Source organism: Oncorhynchus tshawytscha, linkage group LG03, assembly GCF_018296145.1.
Source record: "Oncorhynchus tshawytscha isolate Ot180627B linkage group LG03, Otsh_v2.0, whole genome shotgun sequence".
NCBI lineage: Eukaryota > Metazoa > Chordata > Actinopteri > Salmoniformes > Salmonidae > Oncorhynchus > Oncorhynchus tshawytscha.
This window is the reverse complement of record NC_056431.1, coordinates 37975215-37991527: the sequence shown is the minus strand read 5'-3', so window position 1 is coordinate 37991527 and position 16313 is coordinate 37975215. Positions and strand designations below refer to the sequence as shown.

Here is a 16313-nt window from a genome sequence, read left to right as displayed (position 1 = left end):
TGGGGCTCATTGTAAGCTGCATAGTAGCATTGATAACCAGCTTCATGGTGGGTCTCAAAATAAACTGCATGATATTGTTCAATCTAAGCTGCGCGGTGGGGCTCAATGATAAGCACGAGCAACATTATGGCATTCTGTGTTGAAATTCAACTCAGAGGTAAGCAGCTGTTTGTAAGCTGCATGGAGGGGCTCAGAGGAAAGTGTATTGAGGGACTTCATGAAAAATGCAAGGTAATATTTCATAATTTGCATTTCAAGGGAGAAAGGCTATTTGCATGGTTGACTAGCTTTCATTAAAAACTCTCTCGGAGTCTCTCTCTCATACTCCTACTTCATGACTACTGAAGCAACTCCCCGGCACAAACAAGCAGCCTTTTACCAGCTGTGCTACAGTATCACCGTGTGTCATAACCCCTATTCGACAAGACAGAAACATAACTCGGGCATAGGACTACATGTTTTGCATTCAACAATTTTACAGCTTAACATGGTGGCGAAAGGACAGGTCAAGATGGCTGTCTGCTTCAATAGCCATGCAGTGGTGGGTTAAAGGCCCAATGCAGCCATTTTTATATCAATGTCAAATCATTTCTAGGTAACAATGAAGTACCTTACTGTAACATATTTCCTTTAAAGTGGCAATGTCTAACTATTTGGGTGACCTGACCAAATTCACATGAGTCATAGATATGTGATTCTACTTGAAAGCAAGTCTAAGAAGCAGTAGATATGTTCTATGTGAGCTATTGCTATGCTTCCCATTCTTACTTTCAGTTTTGTACACCAGCTTCAAACAGCTGAAACAACAATATTTGTGGTTATGGAAAATATATTTCACAGTGGTTTAGATGGTACAATGATTCTCTACACTATACTAGCTTATTTTGTCACATAAACTGAAATTAGGTGAACTATTAGAGTTTAGGTAAGCAGGATATGGCGGAGCGATTTCTGCATATTACAACTTTAAAATTAGCAAAAATGGCTCTTTATGAAGCAATCATTTTGCTATGACTGTTTGGGTGTGGTCTGAGTGGGGCAGGGAAAACTGAAAATTAGCTGTTATTGGCAGAGAGTTTTGAAAATCTCTTTGTTATTGGTTCATTAACCATTTTACCACATGGAGATGTCACCATGAAAAGCCGAAACTGCTGCCCATGCAAACCTGCTGATTAGAAGGTCCTGTGCAGATTGAATTTTCAACTAACTAGTGGTTAGAGCATTGGACAAGTAACCGGAAGGTTGCAAGTTCAAACCCCCGAGCTGACAAGGTACAAATCTGTCGTTCTGCCCCTGAACAGGCAGGTAACCCACTGTTCCTAGGCCGTCATTGAAAATAAGAATTTGTTCTTAACTGACTTGCCTGGTTAAATAAAGGTAAAAAATGAATAAAAAATAAATAAAAATATGATACAAAGCAAAAACAGAATTGTGACAGCACTGGGCCTTTAAGAAGCTGTGGCTCAGTGTCAGAGGAGTTCTGCCTCAGTGGTCTTAAATAGGTTCTGTCCTTCATCTATATCTGCTAGTTCTGATAAGGTGGCAACATTAAGACCCTCTCTCCACATGTCCCAAACCACTGGCTTTCCTGGCCTCACTTACCCACAAAACCCTGCAGGTACAGGGAGGGGATTATTGGCCTCCGGTCCACTTCTGAGTTGTGATTGGCAAGAAGGTGAAGTAGAAATATGGCCAATAAGACCAAGGTTGCCGTTTCAAAAAGCTTTTGTCACATTTCTGCTCAATTTTTCAAAGGAGGTTTGTATCTGTATCAATTTATTTACTGTATATCTTGGAAGTTTCACAGGTAGGTGTGAACCAAACCGTCACATTCCGCCTGCTCCCCAAAATGTTCAAACGCTCAAGTACCTCTCCAATAGCTGTGGGGAGTGACGTGTCCGGCTATCCGCATTTGCATCCCTTGGCAAAGCTGTAGGAGCGTGCCCTTGTTCTGGGGACGTTGTGTTATATCATTTTCGGCCCCCAAAGGGCACAGGCGGCTGATATATTATCAGAGGTTGGGCTGACGCTCATTTCATTAACACCACAAAAAGCGGCTGCCTTGTCCTTGAACACTGACAGCAACTCTAAATTGCCAAAGCCCGCCATGCGTGAGTTTCTTTTTTCTCTTCATCTCAAATATATATCTCTCTCTCTCTCTCTCCAATTTCCTATTTAGCAGTTTTGGAATCATCATCCTTAATTTATTAACTCAATTATGAGCAGATAAAGCCACTGAGAGAGTTCTGGCCCAATGCGTCTCTCCATTACCATTATGGGGATTAGGGAACCATGTCAGGGCCCTGACAAATGCCTAGCCCCCAGGAGAAGAGAAAAAATAGCTTGGGTGTGTTTCACACAGACCCCCCCACCCAACAACTCTCTCTCTCTCTCTCACACACACACACACACACACACACACACACACACACGCACACACACAGGACTAGGCCTGTAGGTTAGGGGACGGGCTAAAGCCATCTCTTTTACAAAGTGGTGCTAATCCCTTCTTCCCACCTCTGGTCATGACCTTAGCTCTTATTTTGTCTACAGAGATTTTTAACCGAAGTCATTAGAATCACAGTTTCCCCAACCCACATTCAGTACCACGGGTCTTTCCCTTGAGATTTACACCACTTCACAATATGCTCATGAATAACACTTCAAGTAAAGTGTTATAACACATACTGTACATAGACACAGGCAAAGGCAAAATAGGCGAAGGACAGCCAAAGCGCAACAGTAAATCCAACAAGACAATCTTGTCACCCACAAGCACTGCAAGTCTAACTTTCTTTACTTTCACCAGTCTAGACAGAGTTTTCATTTTGATTTACAGACCAAACTAAATAACAGAGTCATACAACTAATATGGCTGCCCACACCATTTTTTAGCAACCCATTTTTTTGCCCTTAGATTTTCTGTCATAGACTGTCATTCATCTTGCAAATGTGATATTGTACTCCACATCGGGGTGTTAGTCTGTGTTGCAGAGAGGCACTGAAAACCGTAAAGACATATCCGACAGCTCCGGCAATAAGGAAGCAGAAAATCTGCATCCCAAATGGCACCCTTATTCCCTTTATGGTGCATCGCTTTTGACCAAGGCCTATAGGCCAAAAGTAGTGCAATGTGTATGCAATAGGGTGCCATTTGGGATGCATTCAAAGCCTTCATTTCTCTATCTCTTAGAGAAGAGACTCAAGGGAGAAGAAGAACAGGTCTATGGGGAGTTAGGATTGAAGTGTTATGTAGATACACATAAAATAGCCCTGTTAGCTATGTCTGTCTTAATGCAAAACTGAAGAATAACGCAGGTTCTTGTTTTCGGGATAGGATTTATGAAGTTGTTAATACAATGTAAGTTATGGGCCAACATTAGTCTATATGGGCAATTCCAGCAGCAGGTCAACCTAAGTTTGTCGTTTCAAAATGAAGCCATCACATTCCTAATTATCCTTAAGGTGCAGACGTTATTTTAACAGGACATTACATAATTTTTTTGCCATTACAGAGTATGATGCCATGTGTCAAATAACACTTTTTTTGTGTGTTTAGTGTTTTCAATCATATTTTCCTCCACCCTCACAGAGCTTATTTTGCCTCTCACAGCCCCCTCCCCCTCACCCCCCACACAACACAATGCCACAGACGTCTCAAGTTTATACGGAGCATGCAATTGGCATGCTGACTGCAGGAATGTCCACCAGAGCTGTTGGCATATCATTTAATGTTAATTGATCTACCATAAGCCGCCTCCAATGTCATTTTAGAGAATTTGGCAGTATGTCCAACTGGCCTTACAGCCGCAGATCACGTGTATGGCGTCATGTGGGTGAGCGGTTTGCAGATGTCAACGTTGTGAACAGAGTGCCCCATGGTGGCGGTGCTGTTATGGTATGGGCATGCATAAGCTACGGACAATGAACACAATTGCATTTTATCAATGGCAATTTGAATGCACAGAGATACTGTGACGAGATCCTGAGGCCCATTATCGTGCCACTCACCATGTTTCAGCATGATAATGCATGGCCCCATGTCACAAGGATCTGTACACAATTCCTGGAAGCTGGAAATGTCCCAGTTCTTCCATGGCCTGCATTCTCACCAGATATGTCACTCATGGAGCACGTTCGGGATGCTCTGGATCGACGTGTACGACAGCGTGTTCCAGTTCCTTCCAATGTTCAGCAACATCAGAAAGCCATTGAAGAGGAGTGGAACAACATTCCACAGTCCACAATCAACAGCCTCTATGTGAAGGTGATGTATTGCGCTGCATGAGGCAAATGGTGGTCACACCAGATACTGAGTGGCTTTCTGATCCACGCCCCTACATTTTCTTTTAAAGATATCTGTGACCAACAGATACATATCTGTATTCCCAGTCATGAGAAATTCCTACTTTAGGACCTAATGAATTTATTTCAATTGACTGATTTCCTTATATGAACTGTAACTCAGTAAAATCTTTGAAATTGTTGCATGTTGCGTTTATATTTAAATGTTTGCTTCATTTTCATATTTTGATATAATATTTCAGAAAAGGTGTAATACAAATAATCTTGTATTTTTTCAACATGTAATGGCTTCTGATGACATCACCAACAATCAACAATCAAATACAGATGACAACAAATGTGTTTGGATAGATTTTGATAAATAAATCAGACTCTACTTCAGACTCCGTAATGGAGGGTGAAACACACGTAACAGTTGTTTTTCCTCAAAGTAATAATTAAGAAATTACTACCTTTTCAAAATTAGAAATGTTGTGTTGAGCCAAGCCTTTGCTTTGAAATGCCTATTCATGTTTTAACGTAGGATTTACAAACTCACAGACTTTTCCTAATGTGTTCCGTCTCACCAAAAAGCTTGTCCATTTAATTTCCCCTGCAAAATGCCTATTATTTGCTGTATTTCTCAAACAAGACGATATTTATAAGTCCGCTTTTTGGGGATACACTCCCCCCAAGGGGTACTATAGACACACAGATCAAAAGTTGTATTTATTGTTTGTCTAATCTGTAAAAACATTTAGTTTGTAATTTTGTGTGTAAATGTCACAGCCATAACCCTGGAATTACCCTTATGATTAGGTTGTATAATGTATTCAACCCAATAACATACTGTATTTTTATGAGCAGAAATTATAAGCAGAAATTGTTGACATAGTGTAAGTACTGAATAAGAGCACCTTCTCCCAGCTGCCCACTGCACTGAGTCTAGAAAACACTGTCACCACCGATAAATCTGCGATAATTGAGAATTACAATAAGCATTTTTCTACATCTGGCCATGATTCCACCTGGCTACCCCTACCCTGGTCAACAGCATTGCAACCCTCACTGCAACTTGCCTCCCCCATTTCTCCTTCACCCAAATACAGATAGCTGATGTTCTGAAAGAGCTGCAAAATCTGGACCCCTACAAATCAGCAGGGCTAGACCCTCTCCTCCTAAAATTAGCAGCCGAAATTGTTGCAACCCCTATTACTAGCCTATTCAACCTCTCTTTCTTATTGTCTGAGATCCCCAAAGATGGGAAAGCTGCCACGGTCATCCCCCTCTTCAAAGGGGGAGACACTCTAGACCCAAACTGCAACAGACCTACAGTATATCTATCCTACCATACCTTTCTAAGGTCTTCGAAAGCCAAGTTAACAAACAGATCACCGACCATTAGCCTTGGTTTCTCAAATGACTGCCTTGCCTAGTTCACCAACTACTTCTCTGACAGAGTTCAGTGTGTCAAATCGGAGGGCCTGTTGTCCGGACCTCTGGCAGCCTCTATGGGGGTGCCACAGGGTTCAAATCTCGGGCCGACTCATTTCTCTGTATACATCAATGATGTCGCTCTTGCTGCTGGTGATTCTCTGATCCACCTCTACTCAGACGACAACATTCTGTATACATCTGGCCCTTCTTGGACACTGTGCTAACAAAGCTCCAGACGAGCTTCAACACCATACACCACCCCTCTTAAATGCAAGTAAAACTAAATGCATGCTCTTCAACCGATCGCTGCCCACACCAACCCACCCGTCCAGCATCACTACTCTGGACGGTTCTGACTTAGAATATGTGGACAACTACAAATACCTAGGTGTCTAGTTAGACAGTAAACTATCCTTCCATACTCACATTAAGCATCTCCAATCCAAAAATTAAATCTAGAATCAGCTTCCTATTTTGCAACAAAGCATCTTTCACTCATGCTGCCAAACATACCCTAGTAAAACTGACTATCCCACCGATTCTTGACTTCGGCGATGTAATTTACAAAATAGCCTCCAACACTCTACTCAGTAAATTGGATACAGTCTATCACAGTGCCATCCATTTTGTCACCAAAGCCCCATATGCTACCCACCACTGCGACCTGTATGCTCTCGTTGGCTGGCCATCGCTTCATATTCATTGCCAAACCCACTGGCTCCAGGTCATCTATAAGTCGTTGCTAGGTAAAGCCCCGGCTTATCTCAGCTCACTGGTCACAATAGCAGCACCCACCCGCAGCACGCACTCCAGCAGGTACAGTATATTTCACTAGTCAACCCCAAAGCCAATTCCTCCTTCGCTGCCTTTCATTCCAGTTCTCTGCTGCCAATGACTGGAACGAACTGCAAAAATCACTGAAGCTGGAGACACATATCTCCCTCTCTAGCTTTAAGCACCAGCTGTCAGAGCAGCTCACAGATCACTGCACCTGTATATAGCCAATCTGTAAATACAGTTGAAGTTTGAAGTTTACGTACACCTTAGCCAAATATATTTCTACTCAGTTTTTCACAATTCCTGACATTTAATTATTGTAAAGATTTCCTGTCTTAGGTCAGTTAGGATCACCAAGTTATTTTAAGAATGTGAAATGTTGTGTATTGCACCAGTCCCTCCTGCAGCAAAGCACCCCCACAACATGACGCTGCTTCACGGTTGGGATGGTGTTCTTCAGCTTGCAAGCCTCACCCTTTTTCTTCCAAACAACAATTGTCACTATGGCCAAACAGTTCTATTTTTGTTTCATCATACCAGAGGACATTTCTCCAAAGCGTACGCTCTTTGTCCCCATGTGCAGTTTCAAACCGTAGTCTGGCATTTTTATGACGGTTTTGGAGCAGTGGCTTCTTCCTTGCTTAACAGCCTGTCAAGTTATGTCGATATAGGACTCGTTTTACTGTGGATATAGATACTTTTGTACCTGTTTCCTCCAGCATCTTCACAAGGTCCTTTGCTGTTGTTCTGGGATTGATTTACACCTTTCGCACCAAAGTAGGCTAATCTCTAGTAGAAAGAACTCATCTCCTTTCTGAGCGGAATGACAGCTGCATAGTCCTATGGTGTTTATACTTGCGTACTATTGTTTGTACAGATGAACGTGGTACCTTCAGGTGCTTGGAAATGGCTCCCAAGGATGAACCAGACTTGTGGGGGACTACAATTTGTCTTCTGAGGTCTTGCCTGATTTCTTTTGATTTTCCCATGATGTCAAGCAAAGAGGCACTGAATTTGAAGGTAGACCTTGAAATACATCAACAGGTACACCTCCAATTGACTCAAATTATGTCAGTTAGCCTATCAGAAGCTTCTAAAGCAATGACATCATTTTCTGGAATTTTCCAAGCTGTTTAATGCACAGTCAACTTAGTGTATGTAAACTTCTGACCCATTGGAATTGTGATACAGTGAATTATAAGTGAAATAGTCTGTCTGTAAACAATTGTTTGAAAAATTACATGTGCCATGCACAAAGTAGATAAGTCCCTCCCGACTTGCCAAAACTATAGTTTGTTAACAAGAAATTTGTGGAGTGGTTGAAAAACGAGTTTTAATGACTACAACCTAAGTGTATGTAAACTTCCGACTTCAACTGTAGTCCATCCAACTACCTCATCACCATGTTGTTATTTAATTCATTTATTTTGCTCCTCTGCACCCCATTACCACTACATCCACACTCATCTTCTGCACATCTATCACCCCCGTGTTTAATTTGCCATACATACTGTAATAATATCGCCACTATAGCCTATTTATTGCCTCGCCCCCCCTTATCCTACCTCATTTGCACACACTGTATAGACTTTCTCTATAGTTCTATTGACTGTATGTTTTGTTTATTCCACGTGTAACTCTGTGTTGTTTGTGTCGCACTGCTTTGCTTTATCTTGGCCACGTCGCTATTGTAAATGAGAACGTGTTCTCAACTAGCCTACCTGGTTAAATAAAGGTGAAATAAAAATACATCAAATAAAACCGTATGCCTTATGAAGGCTACACTCAGAAAAAAAAAGGGGCTCTTCGCCTGTGCCCACAGGAAAACCATTTTTGGTTGCAGTAGAACCGTTTTTGGTTTTAGCTAGAACCCTTTTGGGTACCATGTAGAACCCTTTGTGGAAAGGGTTCTAACATGTCACCCAAAAGGGTTCTACCTGGAACTAAAAGGGTTCTACGGGGAACTAAAAAGGGTCCCTTAAAAGGGTTCTCCTATGGGGACAGCCGAATAACCTTTTTAGGTTCCAGAAAGCACATTTTTCTGAGATCGAGCTACCTACACTGTGTGGTATGTTACATTATTCAGGCTTTATAGTTGAATAAATCAGGTTGTTGTCAACACATATCATGATGTGTGGAGTCAAGTATACCGAGGAGGTGAAAACAACACAGATTCTGAAAATATCATATTCACAGCAAAATGGGCAGTATGTATTTTTCAGTGTAACATTTCAAGTGTTGATTAAGGAGTGAAATTCACTTTGTAAGAGTAAAAATAACCCTCAATGGTGTAAAATAACCAGCAGTGTTAGTGTTAATAACCAGTCATTGTTTTACACTGTGGAGAATAAAATAACCCCATCAAAATGGTTCGATTTTTTTAGGATTGTTTTTAATATCTGTGTTTTTGCATGTGCATTGGTTGATTCATTCATTCATTTTATGCTACACAAAGAAAAATAACATAAATGTTTCTATACTAATCCAATCAGAATTATTGCACCCGACACTGAAATACTATGCCTCAGGACTACCTTACATGATGACTCCTTGCTGTCCCCAGTCCACCTGGCCGTGCTGCTGCTCTAGTTTCAACTGTTCTGCCTTATTATTATTCGACCATGCTGGTCATTTATGAACATTTGAACATCTTGGACTGGCCACCCCACATAGCCTGGTTCCTCTCTAGGTTTCTTCCTAGGTTTTGGCCTTTCTAGGGAGTTTTTCCTAGCCACCGTGCTTCTACACCTGCATTGCTTGCTGTTTGGGGTTTTAGGCTGGGTTTCTGTACAGCACTTTGAGATATCAGCTGATGTACGAAGGGCTATATAAATAAATTTGATTTGATTTGATTTGTTCCAGTTTAAATGGTTTAGGTAGTCTTCTTATCAACTGTTTTAACCCTGACAGTCATTCTGAATGCAGCGTGAATAAAACATCCAAGTATAACCTTACTCTGGCTGGAGTCCAATGGGAATTACACAAAACTTTGCAAGCCAGCATAATGTGACTTGCATGCCTGATTTTGCCTGCAAACCAGGAGTTTCCAAACACCACTGTGTTAGGGTAAGACAAAGCCATCAAAGTAAGGCCTTATGATATACATTGCTAAAAAAAATAAAGGGAACACTTAAAAAGGAGATGTGGAGGAGGCCGTAGGAGGGCAACAACCCAGCAGCAGGACCGCTACCTCCGCCTTTGTGCAAGGAGGAGCAGGAGGAGCACTGCCAGAGCCCTGCAAAATGACCTCCAGCAGGCCACAAATGTGCATGTGCATGTGCTCAAACGGTCAGAAACAGACTCCATGAGGGTGGTATGAGGGCCCAACATCCACAGGTGGGGGTTGTGCTTACAGCCCAACACCGTGCAGGATGTTTGGCAAATTCACCACTGGCGCCCTGTGCTCTTCACAGATGAAAGCAGGTTCACACTGAGCACATGTGACAGAGTCTGGAGACGCCATGGAGAACGTTCTGCTGCCTGCAACATCCTTCAGCATGACCAGTTTGGCGGTGGGTCAGTCATGGTGTGGGGTGGCATTTCTTTGGGGGGCCCCACAGCCCTCCATGTGCTCGCCAGAGGTAGCCTGACTGCCATTAGGTACCGAGATGAGATTCTCGGACCCCTTGCGGTTGGCCCTGGGTTCCTCCTAATGCAAGTCAATGCTAGACCTCTTGTGGCTGGAGTGTGTCAGCAGTTCCTGCAAGAGGAAGGCATTGATGCTATGGACTGGCCCGCCCGTTCCCCAGACCTGAATCCAATTGAGCACATCTGGGACATCATGTCTCGCTCCATCCACCAACGCCACATTGCACCACAGACTGTCCAGGAATTGGCGGATGCTTTAGTCCAGGTCTGGGAGGAGATCCCTCAGGAGACCATCTGCCACCTCATCAGGAGCATGCCCAGGCGTTGTAGGGAGGTCATACAGGCACGTGGAGGCCACACACACTACTGAGCCTCATTTTGACTTGTTTTAAGGACATTACATCAAAGTTGGATCTGCCTATAGTTTGGTTTTCCACTAGAGTTACATTTAAATGATAGCATTCGCCGAGGTATTCTGTTGATGAAAGACACAGGCCTTTAAAATGAAATAATTCAATAAACATGTCTATGTCACTATCAAAAACTATCATGTGTGGTAACTCTACAATTCGCTTGAAAAGAAAAGGCACTCTGGGAAATATGCAAATTAGGCTTTACCATATAGAGTGTTAAAGCAACACCCAAAAAGTATTTACTGTAACGCTACAGGTATCAACAACTACATGTGTTAATTTCTTACACTGAGAAAGTGTAACAGCGTCAGCACTAAGCAACATGTGCCCATTTAACTCTAAATCAAGTGTTATGTTTTGCTCTGTAGGTGTTGCATATTACTCGACAATAGAGCTATGCAAACACCGCAGTCAAGTTCATTTTAACACTTTAAGAGTTGAACGTGGACCACTGCCACAGAGTTAAATCTTCAACACTTTCAAGTGTCATTTTAACACTAGTTCATTGGGACTCATATGTTCACTGAAAATAGTGTACATGTAACACTTTCAGAGTTAAATGTACACAGTTGATTTTGCTGTATGACATTACAACACATTCCCTCCAATCAAGTAAGTAATTGTATTGACCCACCAACCAGACTGAACTATTCAGACCACTTCACTTTTTCAACATTTTGTTACATTACAGCCTTATTCTAAAATGTATTAAACAGCAGTGGTTCAAACTTTAGAACCCAGTTCCTACATTTGAATATTAAAATGTATTTTATCACACAAAACTATGCTAAATTTTATCTCTGGGACCCTCAGGGTGACAAATCAGAGCAAGATTACTGAATGTAAGTACATGATTTACCTTCAGAGGTGAATGTATCAAACCAGTTGCCATGCTAGGTTTTTTGTTGTTGTGCACTCCTCAAACAATAGCATGATTTTTTTTCAGTGTAATAAGCTACTGTAAATTGTACAGTGTAGTTAGATTAACAAGAATTTAAGCTTTCTGCACATATAAGACATGTTTATGTCCTGGGAAGTCAGATGTTACTTACAACGTCCATCTAGTCACATCAGAGCACGTTAGCAACAACCGTCCCATATAGGGACACCGATCCCGTAGAGGATATGTATAAAAAAAATAAAAAAATACTTTATTTACATAGGTATTCAGACACTTTGATATGAGACTCGAAATTGAGCTCAGGTGCATCCTGTTTCCATTGATGATCCTTTAGAAGTTGCTACAACTTGATTAGACACCTGTGGTGTAGACACCTGTGGTAAATTAAATTGACTGGACATGATTTGGAAAGGTACACACCTGTCTATATAAGGTTCCACAGTTGAAAGTGCATGTCAGAGCAAAAAACAAGCCATGATGTTGAAGGAATTGTCCGAAGAGCTCTGAGACAGGAGTGTGTTGAAGCAAATATCTGGGAGGGTATCAAAATATTTCTGCAGCATTGAAAGTCCCCAAGAACACATTGGTGTCTATCATTCTTAAATGGAAAAGTTTGGAACCACCTAGACTCTTCCTAGAGCTGGCCGCCCCGGCCAAACTGAACAATCGGGGGGGAGAAGGGCCTTGGTCAGGGAGGTGACCAAGAACCCTATGGTCACTCTGACAGAGCTCCAGAGTTCCTTTGTGGAGATGGGAGAACATTTCAGAAAGACAACCATCTCTGCAGCACTCCACCAATCAGGCCTTTATGGTAGAGTGGCCAGACGGAAGACAGTCCTCCGTAAAAGGCACATGACAGCCAGCTTGGAGTTTGCCAAAAGGCATCTTAAGGACTCACAGACAATGAGGAACAAGATTCTCTGGTCTAATGAAACAAGAATTAACTATTTGGCCTGAATGCCAAGCGTCACGTCTGGAGGAACCCTCTCACCATCCCTTTGGTGAAGCATGGTGGTGGCAACACCATTCCGTGGGGATGTTTTTCAGTGGCAGAGACTGGGAGACTAGGCAGGATCGAGGGAAAGATGAATGGATCAAAGTACAGAGAGATGCCTAATGAAAATCTGCTCCAGAGCACTCAGGGCCTCAGACTGGGGTGAAGGTTCACCTTCCATCAGAACAATGACCCTAAGCACACAGTCAAGACAACGCAGGAGTGGCTTTGGGACAAGTCTCTGAATGTCCTTAATTGGCCCAGCCAGAACTCGGACTTAAACCTGATCGAACATCTGGAGAGAACTGAAAATAGCTGTGCAGCGACGCTCCACATCCAACCTGACAGAGCGTGAAAGGATCTCCAGAGAAGAATTGGAGAAACTCCCCAAATACAGGTGTGCCAAGCTTGTAGCGTCATACTCAAGAAGACTTGTGGCTGTACTCGCCGCCAAAGGTGCTTCAACAAAGTACTGAGTAGAGCGTCTGAATAGTGAATAGTTTTTCTAAAAACCTGTTTTTGCTTTGCCATCATGGGGCATTGTGTGTACATTGATGAGGGGGGAAAAATGTCATCCGTTTTTTGAACAAGGCTGCAATGTAACGGAATGCGGAAAAAGTCAAAGGATCTGAATACTTTCCGAATGCACTGTGTATATATATATATATAATACCAGTCAAAGGTTTGGACACACCTACTCATTACAGGATTTCTTTATTTTCACTATTTTCTACATTGCAGAATAATAGTGAAGTCATCAACACTATGAAATAACACATATGGTATCATGAAGGAACCAAAAAATTGTTAAACAAATCTAAATATATTTTATATTTGAGATTCTTCAAAGTAACCACCCTTTGCCTTGATGACAGCTTTGCACACACTTGGCATTCTCTCAACCAGCTTCATGAGGTAGTCACCTCTGGAATGTGTTTAAAATGTGTATAAGCCAATCAGTTGTGTTGTGATAAGATAGGAGAGGTATACAGAAGATAGCCCTGTTTGGTAAAATACCAAGTCCATATTATGACAAGAAAAGCTCAAATAAACAAAGAGAAATGACAGTCCATTATTACTTTAAGACATGAAGTCAGTCAATGCAGAACATTTCAAGAACTTTTAAAGTTTCTTCAAGTGGAGTCTCAAAAACCATCAAGCGCTAAGATGAAACTGGCATCAGCTCCTTCTTTTTGGTTATGTTAGCAGTTGACGTTACTCTTCAATAACACAGACCCCAAAAAACAATCAGGGGGAGAAAAATAGATTCATTCAAAGAAGATAAATCATGCGGGGAGATAGATGTTCATTCTCCCCTGTCCTCAGTGATTCTCTCCTGTAAATCTCTCCCGTGATTCTCTCCCGTGATTCTCTCCACAGAACAAAGTAACATTATGTACTTTATAACCCAGCCCTAGCCTGTGGTTGACCAATTAGAATTCCTTGCAATAAAACTGGACCAATGGCCAAATAACAAGTATCCTATTTCAGGTTCGATGTATAAACAATTTGGACCAATGATAAATTGCTATGTAGCGATGGGTCCCGGACTGAAATTCCTCCCATGTCTCTGACCCATTGATCATTAATCCCCTATTACAGAAAAAACACTATTTCCATTGATCGTTAGTACTCTATTGACTTTTAGTCCTCTTGACCTTTAGTACTGTTACACTCTGATCTGTTTCACCTGTCTTTGTGATTGTCTCCACCCCCCTCCAGGTGTAGCCCATCTTCCCCTTCATCCCCTATGTATTTATACATGTGTTCTCTGTTTTTCTGTTGCCAGTCTCTTGTTTGTCAAGCCAACCAGTGATTTTTTGTGTCAGCTCCTGCTTTTCCTCAGTCTCTCTTTTCTCATCCTTCTAGTTTATGACCCTTGCCTGTCCTGACCCTGTACCCACCCGCCTGACCACTCTGTCTGCCCCTGACCCTGAGCCTGCCTGCCGTCCTGTACATTTGCCCCACCTCTGGATTACCGACCTCTGCCTGACCTGACCTGAGCCTGCCTGCCGTCCTGTTCCTTTGCCCCTGTTGCTTTAATAGACATTGTTACTTTGACACTGTCTGCATCTGGGTCTTACTTTCATTGCTAATAAGTACTCTATTTTCATCTCGTCCTCTGCATTGTGTATTTATCTTCAAAATATTCTTACAGTTACTACATGATTCCATATGTGTTATTTCATAGTTTTAATGTCTTCATTAATAATTCTACAATCTAGAAAATATTAAAAATAAAGAAAAACCCTTGGCCACAGATAACTTCTTTTTTTTTTTGCCCCACCAAGATTTACATGCTAAAATCGGCACTGATAATAGGGTATCTATATCTATATAATGATATAGCAATATATAAATACAATGGGGATAACAAGCACAGTAACCACAAACCCAATAGGGTCTTCAAATCAAATCAAATCAAATTTTATTTTTTTTCAAACTTGGCCAGAGAGAACTTTATCCCATTATCCATAATCACATAATGTGTCTCTGAGAATCGAAACCAAGAGTAACCTTAAAAAAAGAGACATGAAAACTGACTTCAAATTACACCGAATTACATGATTACCTCGAATGACATGATCACTTAATGAGGATTCAGAAAGTGAAAGATATTCAATGTAATTAGCCTGAAAATGATGACCCTTAGCAGATAGAATGTGACTCATAGCATCTTTATGAACCCATGTAATTAAGCCCACATTCTGAGGACTATTGTGTTTATTTTTAATAAGCCTATAGCTATTAATAGCACCTTAGAGCGCTCCCTCGCCTCACCTCCAATGTGACCTTGGTGAGCATGTGACAAATAACCCACTGGCAACACTACATTTATTTCAACAGGGATAACTGGGTAATATTTGGTTGAGTTGATCAATGAGATTGCAACCTATATTCAACCACTCAAAACGCCAGCCAAACGTTTTTGAATTTTCAATGTGTTATCACTATGCTTTCGACCATCTAAAAGCACAACCAAATTCCAATGGAAAACCAATGTCTGTTTTTTTTTGTTTATTTATAAAAGAAGAAGAATTTGTTATCACTTTGTTTCATCTAATAGCAGACCCAAATGACCTGGATAGCAGTTGAGATTACATTACATGATACAAGTGATCAATGCCTTTCGAAATTCTGTGCAAATTATTACAGCAATTGTGCTATCTTGAAAATGCACGCTTTACATGATTAGGCCTATAAGAAAAAAAATTATAGTTACAGTAACCTCAAAATGTAGGGATGTGTTACTTATTTTAAGGTTGAATGATACATTACTTTGTAGGAACTATGGCAACCAAATATCAATATTTAAAGGAGACGTATCTACTGGATAGTTCAATCTGAGCCACTGCCCATTTTTTTACTTTCATTTTTGGAGATGTGAATCCAAGATATAATTTGTTAACTTGTCGACAAGTTAATAGGCAATTATTTGTATTTCAAAAGTGATATTGAATTGTGTTTGATTATTAAAGTTAAATAATAGGTCTAAATCAAATCGAATCAAAATGCACTTTAAATCAAGTTTGATTTGATTTAGTCCTATTATTTAACTTTATTTTGGTTGAGATGGAGACATGAATCCAACACATCAATAACATAAAAAAGTATTAATTTGTAGACAAATTGGAATTAAAGACAAATTAATTCAATGGCACAAATGGAACAATCCAAGCAGAAGATACAGTACATCAAATGATGATATTTGGTTGCATCGACAAACAAACACAATTCAATATCATTACAATACGACTGCATGGCCAGGCACAACTCCAACACCATCATTAAGTTTGCAGACGACACAACAGTGGTAGGCCTGATCACCGACAACGACGAGACAGCCTATAGGGAGGAAGTCAGAGACCTGGCCGGATGGGGCCAGAATAACAACCTATCCCTCAACGTAACCAAGACT

The 16313-nt window shown here is 41.2% G+C and overlaps 1 protein-coding gene across 1 annotated transcript in view; it reads right to left on the bottom strand.

Moving 5' to 3' along the window:
• The window catches only part of LOC112235076 (inactive dipeptidyl peptidase 10), a 188470-nt gene that overhangs the window by 155007 nt on the left and 17150 nt on the right, over positions 1–16313 (bottom strand). The gene's annotated exons all lie outside the window — the stretch shown is intronic.